Source organism: Pavona decussata, unplaced genomic scaffold (assembly GCF_977016875.1).
Source record: "Pavona decussata unplaced genomic scaffold, jaPavDecu1.1 SCAFFOLD_146, whole genome shotgun sequence".
In the NCBI taxonomy this organism is placed as follows: domain Eukaryota; kingdom Metazoa; phylum Cnidaria; class Anthozoa; order Scleractinia; family Agariciidae; genus Pavona; species Pavona decussata.
The window spans coordinates 42,662-53,429 of record NW_028145559.1 but is presented as its reverse complement, the minus strand read 5'-3'; the positions used below and the strand labels follow the sequence as shown (position 1 = coordinate 53,429).

Below are 10,768 nucleotides of genomic sequence, written 5' to 3'. Positions count from 1 at the left end.
TGGTGAACATTCACTGGTACAATGCCAATCATGACTTATTGCCTGCCTGTGGTGGGGTACAGCATGTGAATACATTACTAATGCATTGGGATTTAAGTTATTACTACCTTAAAATGCTCAAAGCCAGGGTTTTCAATAGCACCCGACGTCCGACGCCCGACGCCCGACGCAAGTCACCGGCTACTTTTAGCGTTTGTGCCGGGTACTTTTTGTCTCCAAAGTATGAATTTATGTCAATAACGTAGCTGATTACGGACGTGGATATTTTTGCCCAGATTTTAATTCCAATTGTTATAATAATTGTTATATCTGAGTGATATTTTGAAGAAAACTCTTGTTTATAATTCATTTTACAATGACCTCCAAACAAACACTTTTTTGCCCTTAAAATGCACCAGATTGAGAATGCATCTCTGGGTATGCAAAATTTAACTATTTGCTGTGACCCCCCCAGCGGGAGGGGGTTTCCCCCTCCCACACCCTTTCCCCGTGCAGCTTTCGCCGCACGGCACCGCTAACGCGGTGCAATTGTCCTCCGGCTACTTTCACATTTCCTCCTGGTACTTTTTTTCATTTTGAAAACCCTGCAAAGCCCTTACATTTTTGCAAGAATGGTGTGTAAAATGATAGTTTAGAGAAACCCTTCTTTTGCACAAGAAGTACCCATTCCATGCAAATTACTAGAAAAAGGACATAAGCATAATACCATAAGAGATAACTGAGAAAATTTTAAATAACGTTTAAATCCCTGCAACAAGAAAACTTCACACCTACCAAAGAAAAGTCTTCCGTCAAGTTTAAGGTTGACTTCCAGGGTGTTTTGGTGGGGTTGATGTAACCTTGTCTCCCTCGCAGCCCAGGCAACAGCAGCAGACAGGCTGACTTGAAAGCCACGAGGAGCACCTTCTGGCAGGGGTCTGATGCCCATTGCATTTCTTACTATCCCAAAAACCATTTTCCTCACAGCCTTGATTTGATTTTTGTTTAGCAGGATTGGGACATCAGTGTTGTAATCTTAATAAACAACCAAACTAAACATTAACTGTGAAATCAATAACAATACCATTGATTTTTTGTGGTGAACTTTTTATCATATCGAATAATTTTTAAATATCGAAAAAAAAATTGAAATTTACAGCCTACAATTATTGTACTGTAGGCTGTAAATTCGGAGTAATTTGAAAATCTGAAAATGTAAATTTAAAATAATTTTAAATATAATGCCCAGTCCCGATTAAGTTGACAAGCTGTAATTTTACTATACTATATTTATTCTTTTGTAATGTAATAACGCAATTCGCTTTATGCACGACGTTCTTTTTATAATAAAATGCTCTTATTAATTAGTTTGAGCTGCACTGATTTCACCTAAAATCTCCAAAAGGGAGGCACATGTTTCAGTTGACAATTGCACATACTGAATATTCATGCTTCTTCTCATTTTGCACCAATTAATAACTATTCTACTCTGCATGTAAACAAGATTAAGGTGGCTGAAGTCAAGCCCATGTACTGAGCAGAACACCTACTGTAAGGTCTCACTTGACTGGCTTCAGACACCAGCCAGTCAAATCAGTAGCAGCTGCTGCCATGGGCGTATAACAGAAATTATAATCCATTAAAGATATTAGCACTTCAGTGCTACACTGTAAATTCAAGGGTAAATAAAGTTTATTGATTGATAGATTTAAATATTTCCGCTCGCCCGCGATTGGTCTAAACGCCTCATGTGACCAAATATACCCCAGCTAAAACTGGGAAATATCCGATGATATTCCCCAAGTGATATTCCCCAATTTCAAAAACTTCAAGGCACGTTTTGTTTACAATCACAATTAATGTCAAGATGGGGGAACGGTTTGCTTTTGTGACGGAAAGAGAGATAAACCTGCTGGTCGATACAGCAGTATCAGAAAACAAAATACGCTCTAAAGGTTTAACGGTAAACTGTTCTTAAACGAAATGTTCAAATACTCAAGCTCGTTGCTTCATGTTGCGAAAAATATTTGAAGGATAATACATGTAACCACAATAGCCTCCATTTGGCTTTAAAAATATGCTTAGATATTTGTCCTTGGACATTATCTGCTCCTAGAAGCTCACAGTTTTCCTCGAGCTTCACTCTCAGGAAAACTGTCCACTTCTCAGAACAGATAATGTCTGCGGACAAATATCTGAGCATATTTTCGTGCGAAATGGAGGCTATTGTTGATTTATCTTCACTGTGGGGTACAGTGCAACTAGCCCATTAATGTTGCTAATTTCCACCATAAGCTTTCATAGGCAAATCGTACAATTACAAAGAATAACTTACAAGCAAAAATTTTATCTAATTTTAAAATTAACGGTTTTACTTTATCCTGGCTCATTTTATAACACAGTTTAAACCCCACAATAATTAATTACAGTACCCTTGATCGAAACCCTGCGGAATATGCAGATCATGAAATTATTTTCCTTCTTTCATCCCTAAGGGATGGGACAGAAAAGACTCATTGGACCAGTCACTAATTCTTATTATCAACAGATCATTATAATGAGTGTCAAGACTCAACCCTGTGAACCCCTCCCTTAGTTTCTCTTTAAGAAAAAAAAAGTAAAATACGTTTTACAAAGCAAGAATATATATTATACCTATTCTAGCACAATAAAAAGATAAAGGTAATCACTTACCCCAGTTCGGCCCTGCCTAGTCAGGCTCAATAGCGTTTGCCAACCTTAATTCTTGGTCCGGGATTCTGGACTGCAGTTTAAAATGCAGTAAGGTCCAGTCAGGGACACAAAGTGACTGGAAAAAATCAGGAGCACTGTCCCCAAGCATGACCTCAAATGCTTGCTTTGGACCACTTTTTTCGACCAATTTTTCCGCTAAGTCGCTTAACATTTTAGCCACTTCGGGATTGTGGACCTGACCAGCGATTGCTGATGCAAGCGGCAGCTGGTACTTTTCGCGAACATCGCTGATCAAGGTCCACACTACGTCGTCCGGAAATTCCTCTGATTTTGCCTTTGCACTCGTTGAGGGCGGTGAGCAGTCGGTTTGCGCTTCGTCTCGAAGGGTTTTGCTTTTCTGTTCCGATCTCGATAGCGTTCACGGCTTCAACGAAGCGTAGCTAACACGTTCACTCGGTTTCACAGTTTTCCTCAGAACTGCGCACAAAATGCCGAATAACGAGGCAACGGGAACGACTTCTCCTCTGAAAGCTCTCTGATCCAAGTCCCCGCCATTTTGGATATCGGAGATCTTCACAGAGGCGAATTCTGTTAGAAAACTCGATACCAAAGGGCACCTGGCCATAAATTTGGTCGGCTGACCGCCACATACCAGAGAATTCATCAAATACCACGGTCTTACCGGGTCGCTAGCTAGATGAAGTCGACGAATGTCGAAAGCCTCAGCGAAAGCCTCCATGTACCGATCCTTGAAGACGGAGCGCGAAAATGATCTTGACTAAAATTACATGAAATCTAACCTCCTAAATTGTCAAAAAAGGCAAATCCCACCCCCAAAATGATCAGGCCGTCTCAACGGGAGATTGTACGAAAAGCCATGCGGCGATAAATTAGTTGCGAAAACTCTGTTGGAGTCCCAAACCGCAAACGTAGTATGATGATGGGTTCAGAGCAGGAGTATGACGTCACTCCTTAGCAACCGGCTAGAGCACATTTTTCAACTTCCGGTTATCTCTGGCTCGTGATGCATGCACCAAAGGTCTCTTATGCCAGCGGGGATGATCTTGCCACTCAGTCCGATAACTTGTCTGACGACAAGCCAGGGAGGGAGAGATGAACTGGCCCCTAGACCATAATAAGTACATCCCTTTCGGCTAGCGCTCACATCCGACTGTCTCAAATTCAGCTTCATCTATATATAACATGATTAGCCGTCTTCCAAGTGGTACGTCTTGAGGTTTGGGCATGCGTACGTAGTGAACCTCATATAACGAATAGAGAAATATCTCGTTGTTTATTTCAACAAAATGATCAGGCAATGATCAAAAATATGAAAAGCTAGGGGGAAAAAACACACTTGTGATTAGTCTATAAAGTCACTTAACGACGAGGGAATCTTTTCATTATTTTAATTTTGTTTAATAAAAAAAAAAAAAAAAAACCCTCAATGTATGTGATTGTTCATTCTACCCAAGCCTTGGCATCCGTACAGATCGACGTCGTAGTTCATTTTTTATCTCACTCAAAGAGTTAATTTGTTTAGAAAAGAACTTTGCCGGAAACTTGTACCATCACTTTATAGGGATTCACGCCCTGGCCTCAAAATTAGTTTTTTCAGGTCACACATGTCATAATAGTTAATGATCAACCAGCACGCTAAGTAAGAATTAGGGCTGTTGATTGCAAGAACGGCTGATATCTTACTAACGCACGGTTGGATAAGTATGAAACCAACTTAAATCTGTCTACTAAAGAATTTTTTAGGCCGTAAACTTCGAAAATTAAGCAGGTTTTTGACCTCCAAACATTGGGCGTGTTCTATAATGTCGTATGCACTGCGCTGTTCAAAGGGCGCTTTGAAATGAAATGCTCAAGCTAAGTTTTTTTTTGTAATGAAAGAAATATTCTTTTAACTAAAATGGCCCAAAATTTGATTTCTCTGAACTGAACAATTCAACTTCAAATGAGAAAAAACATCATTTTGACAACAACTCGTCATATAATTAGTTTTGACAAATGCGAGCATCTCGAGCGACGGGCTAGGCAAAATTTTCACGCAATTCTAGAAAGTAACTAAGACATTCGCGGAAAGTCTGATTGTGTTGATTAGCTAGGTAAACTTAACTTACGGTATTTAACTGAAAGGACGTTTTGACACAAAGAAGTGCGACAATAACAACACATCAAAACACAAGTTAATTAAGCGATGGTTCTTGAAACGAACAACTTCACAGCTAGATAATAACATCAGGCTAATACGAAAATATTTCGTTCTCCGGCTCTAAAGCAAACATGACAGTGAAAAGATACAACATAATAAGAACTGGAGTAAACCAGTTCATTTAAGTCGATTGTGCATTTTAGGTGGCCCCGAATCCCTGAATAAAGTTCACTGAATCTAGTTAAACACAACAACACAGCTGAACAGCAGACCAAAAAAATTGCCGGCAGAAACATGGCCTTAACTAAACACTTTGATTACTTAGCGATATGTGAAAGAGAAGTACAAACTCTAACTGAATAAAACACGATTGTTCAAGACTTACTGAGATCTTTAAGTTGTTTCCTGTCAGAAGAAAACTTTCTAGCGGCGCCGCTGTGGTTCGCCAGATTCGCTCCCCAGCAAAGTCAGCCGATACCGTTCCATCGATCAATCGCTGCCACTGACGGCGCGCTGACTTCTCATCGCAAAGAAGGCCTAAAAGTCAATGTGATCATCCTGTTACTAAAATAATAATAGTAATAATAATAAACAAAATAAGCGTGACATGTTGTCGGGGAAACGTCATGTTTTCACCCTTTAAGCCCTAATATCAAAGGACAAACTCTTCTGTCTTGTCCCTATATTTTTCTTATAAAAGCCGACTGGGTAGAAGTTATTAAAATATCAAGAGAATTCATCTTGGGTGATCGTATCCTTAATTCTCATGACCTCAGGGATTGAATAAACATTAATTTTACCAGGAGAAATTTGATGCTGATCACTGTTAGGGCTTAAAGGGTTAATCTCTCTACTTTTTATTGTGAAATAATACAACCGTCCTGGCACAAGCCTGACCCCATGCACCAAAGGTCTCTTATGCCAGCGGGGATGATCTTGCCACTCAGTCCGATAACTTGTCTGACGACAAGCCAGGGAGGGAGAGATGAACTGGCCCCTAGACCATAATAAGTACATCCCTTTCGGCTAGCGCTCACATCCGACTGTCTCAAATTCAGCTTCATCTATATATAACATGATTAGCCGTCTTCCAAGTGGTACGTCTTGAGGTTTGGGCATGCGTACGTAGTGAACCTCATATAACGAATAGAGAAATATCTCGTTGTTTATTTCAACAAAATGATCAGGCAATGATCAAAAATATGAAAAGCTAGGGGGAAAAAACACACTTGTGATTAGTCTATAAAGTCACTTAACGACGAGGGAATCTTTTCATTATTTTAATTTTGTTTAATAAAAAAAAAAAAAACGCTCAATGTATGTGATTGTTCATTCTACCCAAGCCTTGGCATCCGTACAGATCGACGTCGTAGTTCATTTTTTATCTCACTCAAAGAGTTAATTTGTTTAGAAAAGAACTTTGCCGGAAACTTTTACCATCACTTTATAGGGATTCACGCCCTGGCCTCGAAATTAGTTTTTTCAGGTCACACATGTCATAATAGTTAATGATCAACCAGCACGCTAAGTAAGAATTAGGGCTGTTGATTGCAAGAACGGCTGATATCTTACTAACGCACGGTTGGATAAGTATGAAACCAACTTAGATCTGTCTACTAAAGAATTTTTTAGGCCGTAAACTTCGAAAATTAAGCAGGTTTTTGACCTCCAAACATTGAGCGTGTTCTATAATGTCGTATGCACTGCGCTGTTCAAAGGGCGCTTTGAAGTTTTTTTTTGTAATGAAAGAAATATTCTTCTAACTAAAATGGCCCAAAATTTGATTTCTCTGAACTGAACAATTCAACTTCAAATGAGAAAAAAAATCATTTTGACAACAACTCGTCATATAATTAGTTTTGACAAATGCGAGCATCTCGAGCGACGGGCTAGGCAAAATTTTCACGCAATTCTAGAAAGTAACTAAGACATTCGCGGAAAGTCTGATTGTGTTGATTAGCTAGGTAAACTTAACTTACGGTATTTAACTGAATGGACGTTTTGACACAAAGAAGTGCGACAATAACAACACATCAAAACACAAGTTAATTACGCGATGGTTCTTGAAACGAACAACTTCACAGCTAGATAATAACATCAGGCTAATACGAAAATATTTCGTTCTCCGGCTCTAAAGCAAACATGACAGTGAAAAGAAACAACATAATAAGAACTGGAGTAAACCAGTTCATTTAAGTCGATTGTGCATTTTCGGTGGCCCCGAATCCCTGAATAAAGTTCACTGAATCTAGTTAAACACAACAACACAGCTGAACAGCAGACCAAAAATATTGCCGGCAAAAACATGGCCTTAACTAAACACTTTGATTACTTAGCGATATGTGAAAGAGAAATACAAACTCTAACTGAATAAAACACGATTGTTCAAGACTTACTGAGACCTTTAAGTTGTTTCCCTGTCAGAAGAGAACTTTCTAGCGGCGCCGCTGTGGTTCGCCAGATTCGCTCCCCAGCAAAGTCAGCCGATACCGTTCTATAATGTCGTATGCACTGCGCTGTTCAAAGGGCGCTTTGAAATGAAATGCTCAAGGTAAGTTTTTTTTTGTAATGAAACAAATATTCTTTTAACTGAAATGGCCAAAAATTTGATTAAGCGATGGTTCTTGAAACGAACAATTTCATAGCTAGAATAATAACATCAGGCTAATACGAAAATATCTTGCTCTCCGGCTCTAAAGCAAACATGACAGTGAAAAGAAAGAACATAATAAGAACTGGAGTAAACCAGTTTATTTAAGTCGATTGTGCATTTTAGGTGGCCCCGAATCCCTGAATAAAGTTCACTGAATCTAGTTAAACACAACAACACAGCTGAACAGCAGACCAAAAATATTGCCGGCAAAAACATGGCCTTAACTAAACACTTTGATTACTTAGCGATATGTGAAAGAGAAATACAAACTCTAACTGAATAAAACACGATTGTTCAAGACTTACTGAGACCTTTAAGTTGTTTCCCTGTCAGAAGAGAACTTTCTAGCGGCGCCGCTGTGGTTCGCCAGATTCGCTCCCCAGGAAAGTCAGCCGATACCGTTCTATAATGTCGTATGCACTGCGCTGTTCAAAGGGCGCTTTGAAATGAAATGCTCAAGGTAAGTTTTTTTTTGTAATGAAACAAATATTCTTTTAACTGAAATGGCCAAAAATTTGATTAAGCGATGGTTCTTGAAACGAACAATTTCATAGCTAGAATAATAACATCAGGCTAATACGAAAATATTTCGTTCTCCGGCTCTAAAGCAAACATAACAGTGAAAAGAAAGAACATAATTTGAACTGGAGTAAACCAGTTCATTTAAGTCGATTGTGCATTTTAGGTGGCCCCGAATCCCTGAATAAAGTTCACTGAATCTAGTTAAACACAACAACACAGCTGAACAGCAGATGAAAAAAATTGCCGGCAAAAACATGGCCTTAACTAAACACTTTGATTACTTAGCGATATGTGAAAGAGAAGTACAAACTCTAACTGAATAAAACACGATTGTTCAAGACTTACTGAGATCTTTAAGTTGTTTCCTGTCAGAAGAGAACTTTCTAGCGGCGCCGCTGTGGTTCGCCAGATTCGCTCCCCAGCAAAGTCAGCCGATACCGTTCCATCGATCAATCGCTGCCACTGACGGCGCGCTGACTTCTCATCGCAAAGAAGGCCTGAAAGTCAATGTGATCATCCTGTTACTAAAATAATAATAGTAATAATAATAAACAAAATAATGGTGACATGTTGTCGCGGAAACGTCATGTTTTCACCCTTTAAGCCCTAATATCAAAGGACAAACTCTCCTGTCTTGTCCCTATATTTTTCTTATAAAAGCCGACTGGGTAGAAGTTATTAAAATATCAAGAGAATTCATCTTGGGTGATCGTATCCTTAATTCTCATGACCTCAGGGATTGAATAAACATTAATTTTACCAGGAGAAATTTGATGCTGATCACTGTTAGGGCTTAAAGGGTTAATCTCTCTACTTTTTATTGTGAAATAATACAACCGTCCTGGCACAAGCCTGACCCCATGCACCAAAGGTCTCTTATGCCAGCGGGGATGATCTTGCCACTCAGTCCGATAACTTGTCTGACGACAAGCCAGGGAGGGAGAGATGAACTGGCCCCTAGACCATAATAAGTACATCCCTTTCGGCTAGCGCTCACATCCGACTGTCTCAAATTCAGCTTCATCTATATATAACATGATTAGCCGTCTTCCAAGTGGTACGTCTTGAGGTTTGGGCATGCGTACGTAGTGAACCTCATATAACGAATAGAGAAATATCTCGTTGTTTATTTCAACAAAATGATCAGGCAATGATCAAAAATATGAAAAGCTAGGGGGAAAAAACACACTTGTGATTAGTCTATAAAGTCACTTAACGACGAGGGAATCTTTTCATTATTTTAATTTTGTTTAATAAAAAAAAAAAAAAAACGCTCAATGTATGTGATTGTTCATTCTACCCAAGCCTTGGCATCCGTACAGATCGACGTCGTAGTTCATTTTTTATCTCACTCAAAGAGTTAATTTGTTTAGAAAAGAACTTTGCCGGAAACTTTTACCATCACTTTATAGGGATTCACGCCCTGGCCTCAAAATTAGTTTTTTCAGGTCACACATGTCATAATAGTTAATGATCAACCAGCACGCTAAGTAAGAATTAGGGCTGTTGATTGCAAGAACGGCTGATATCTTACTAACGCACGGTTGGATAAGTATGAAACCAACTTAGATCTGTCTACTAAAGAATTTTTTAGGCCGTAAACTTCGAAAATTAAGCAGGTTTTTGACCTCCAAACATTGAGCGTGTTCTATAATGTCGTATGCACTGCGCTGTTCAAAGGGCGCTTTGAAATGAAATGCTCAAGCTAAGTTTGTTTTTGTAATGAAAGAAATATTCTTTTAACTAAAATGGCCCAAAATTTGATTTCTCTGAACTGAACAATTCAACTTCAAATGAGAAAAAACATCATTTTGACAACAACTCGTCATATAATTAGTTTTGACAAATGCGAGCATCTCGAGCGACGGGCTAGGCAAAATTTTCACGCAATTCTAGAAAGTAACTAAGACATTCGCGGAAAGTCTGATTGTGTTGATTAGCTAGGTAAACTTAACTTACGGTATTTAACTGAAAGGACGTTTTGACACAAAGAAGTGCGACAATAACAACACATCAAAACACAAGTTAATTAAGCGATGGTTCTTGAAACGAACAACTTCACAGCTAGATAATAACATCAGGCTAATACGAAAATATTTCGTTCTCCGGCTCTAAAGCAAACATGACAGTGAAAAGAAAGAACATAATTAGAACTGGAGTAAACCAGTTCATTTAAGTCGATTGTGCATTTTAGGTGGCCCCGAATCCCTGAATAAAGTTCACTGAATCTAGTTAAACACAACAACACTGCTGAACAGCAGACGAAAAAAATTGCCGGCAAAAACATGGCCTTAACTAAACACTTTGATTACTTAGCGATATGTGAAAGAGAAGTACAAACTCTAACTGAATAAAACACGATTGTTCAAGACTTACTGAGATCTTTAAGTTGTTTCCTGTCAGAAGAGAACTTTCTAGCGGCGCCGCTGTGGTTCGCCAGATTCGCTCCCCAGCAAAGTCAGCCGATACCGTTCTATAATGTCGTATGCACTGCGCTGTTCAAAGGGCGCTTTGAAATGAAATGCTCAAGGTAAGTTTTTTTTTGTAATGAAACAAATATTCTTTTAACTGAAATGGCCAAAAATTTGATTAAGCGATGGTTCTTGAAACGAACAATTTCATAGCTAGAATAATAACATCAGGCTAATACGAAAATATCTTGCTCTCCGGCTCTAAAGCAAACATGACAGTGAAAAGAAAGAACATAATAAGAACTGGAGTAAACCAGTTCATTTAAGTCGATTGTGCATTTTAGGTGG

At 38.9% G+C, this 10,768-nt stretch overlaps 1 pseudogene; it reads right to left on the bottom strand.

Moving 5' to 3' along the window:
* Positions 1-2,718: 2,718 nt before the first annotated feature.
* LOC146466280 (uncharacterized) lies at positions 2,719-3,412 on the bottom strand (annotated as a pseudogene).
* Positions 3,413-10,768: the final 7,356 nt, after the last annotated feature.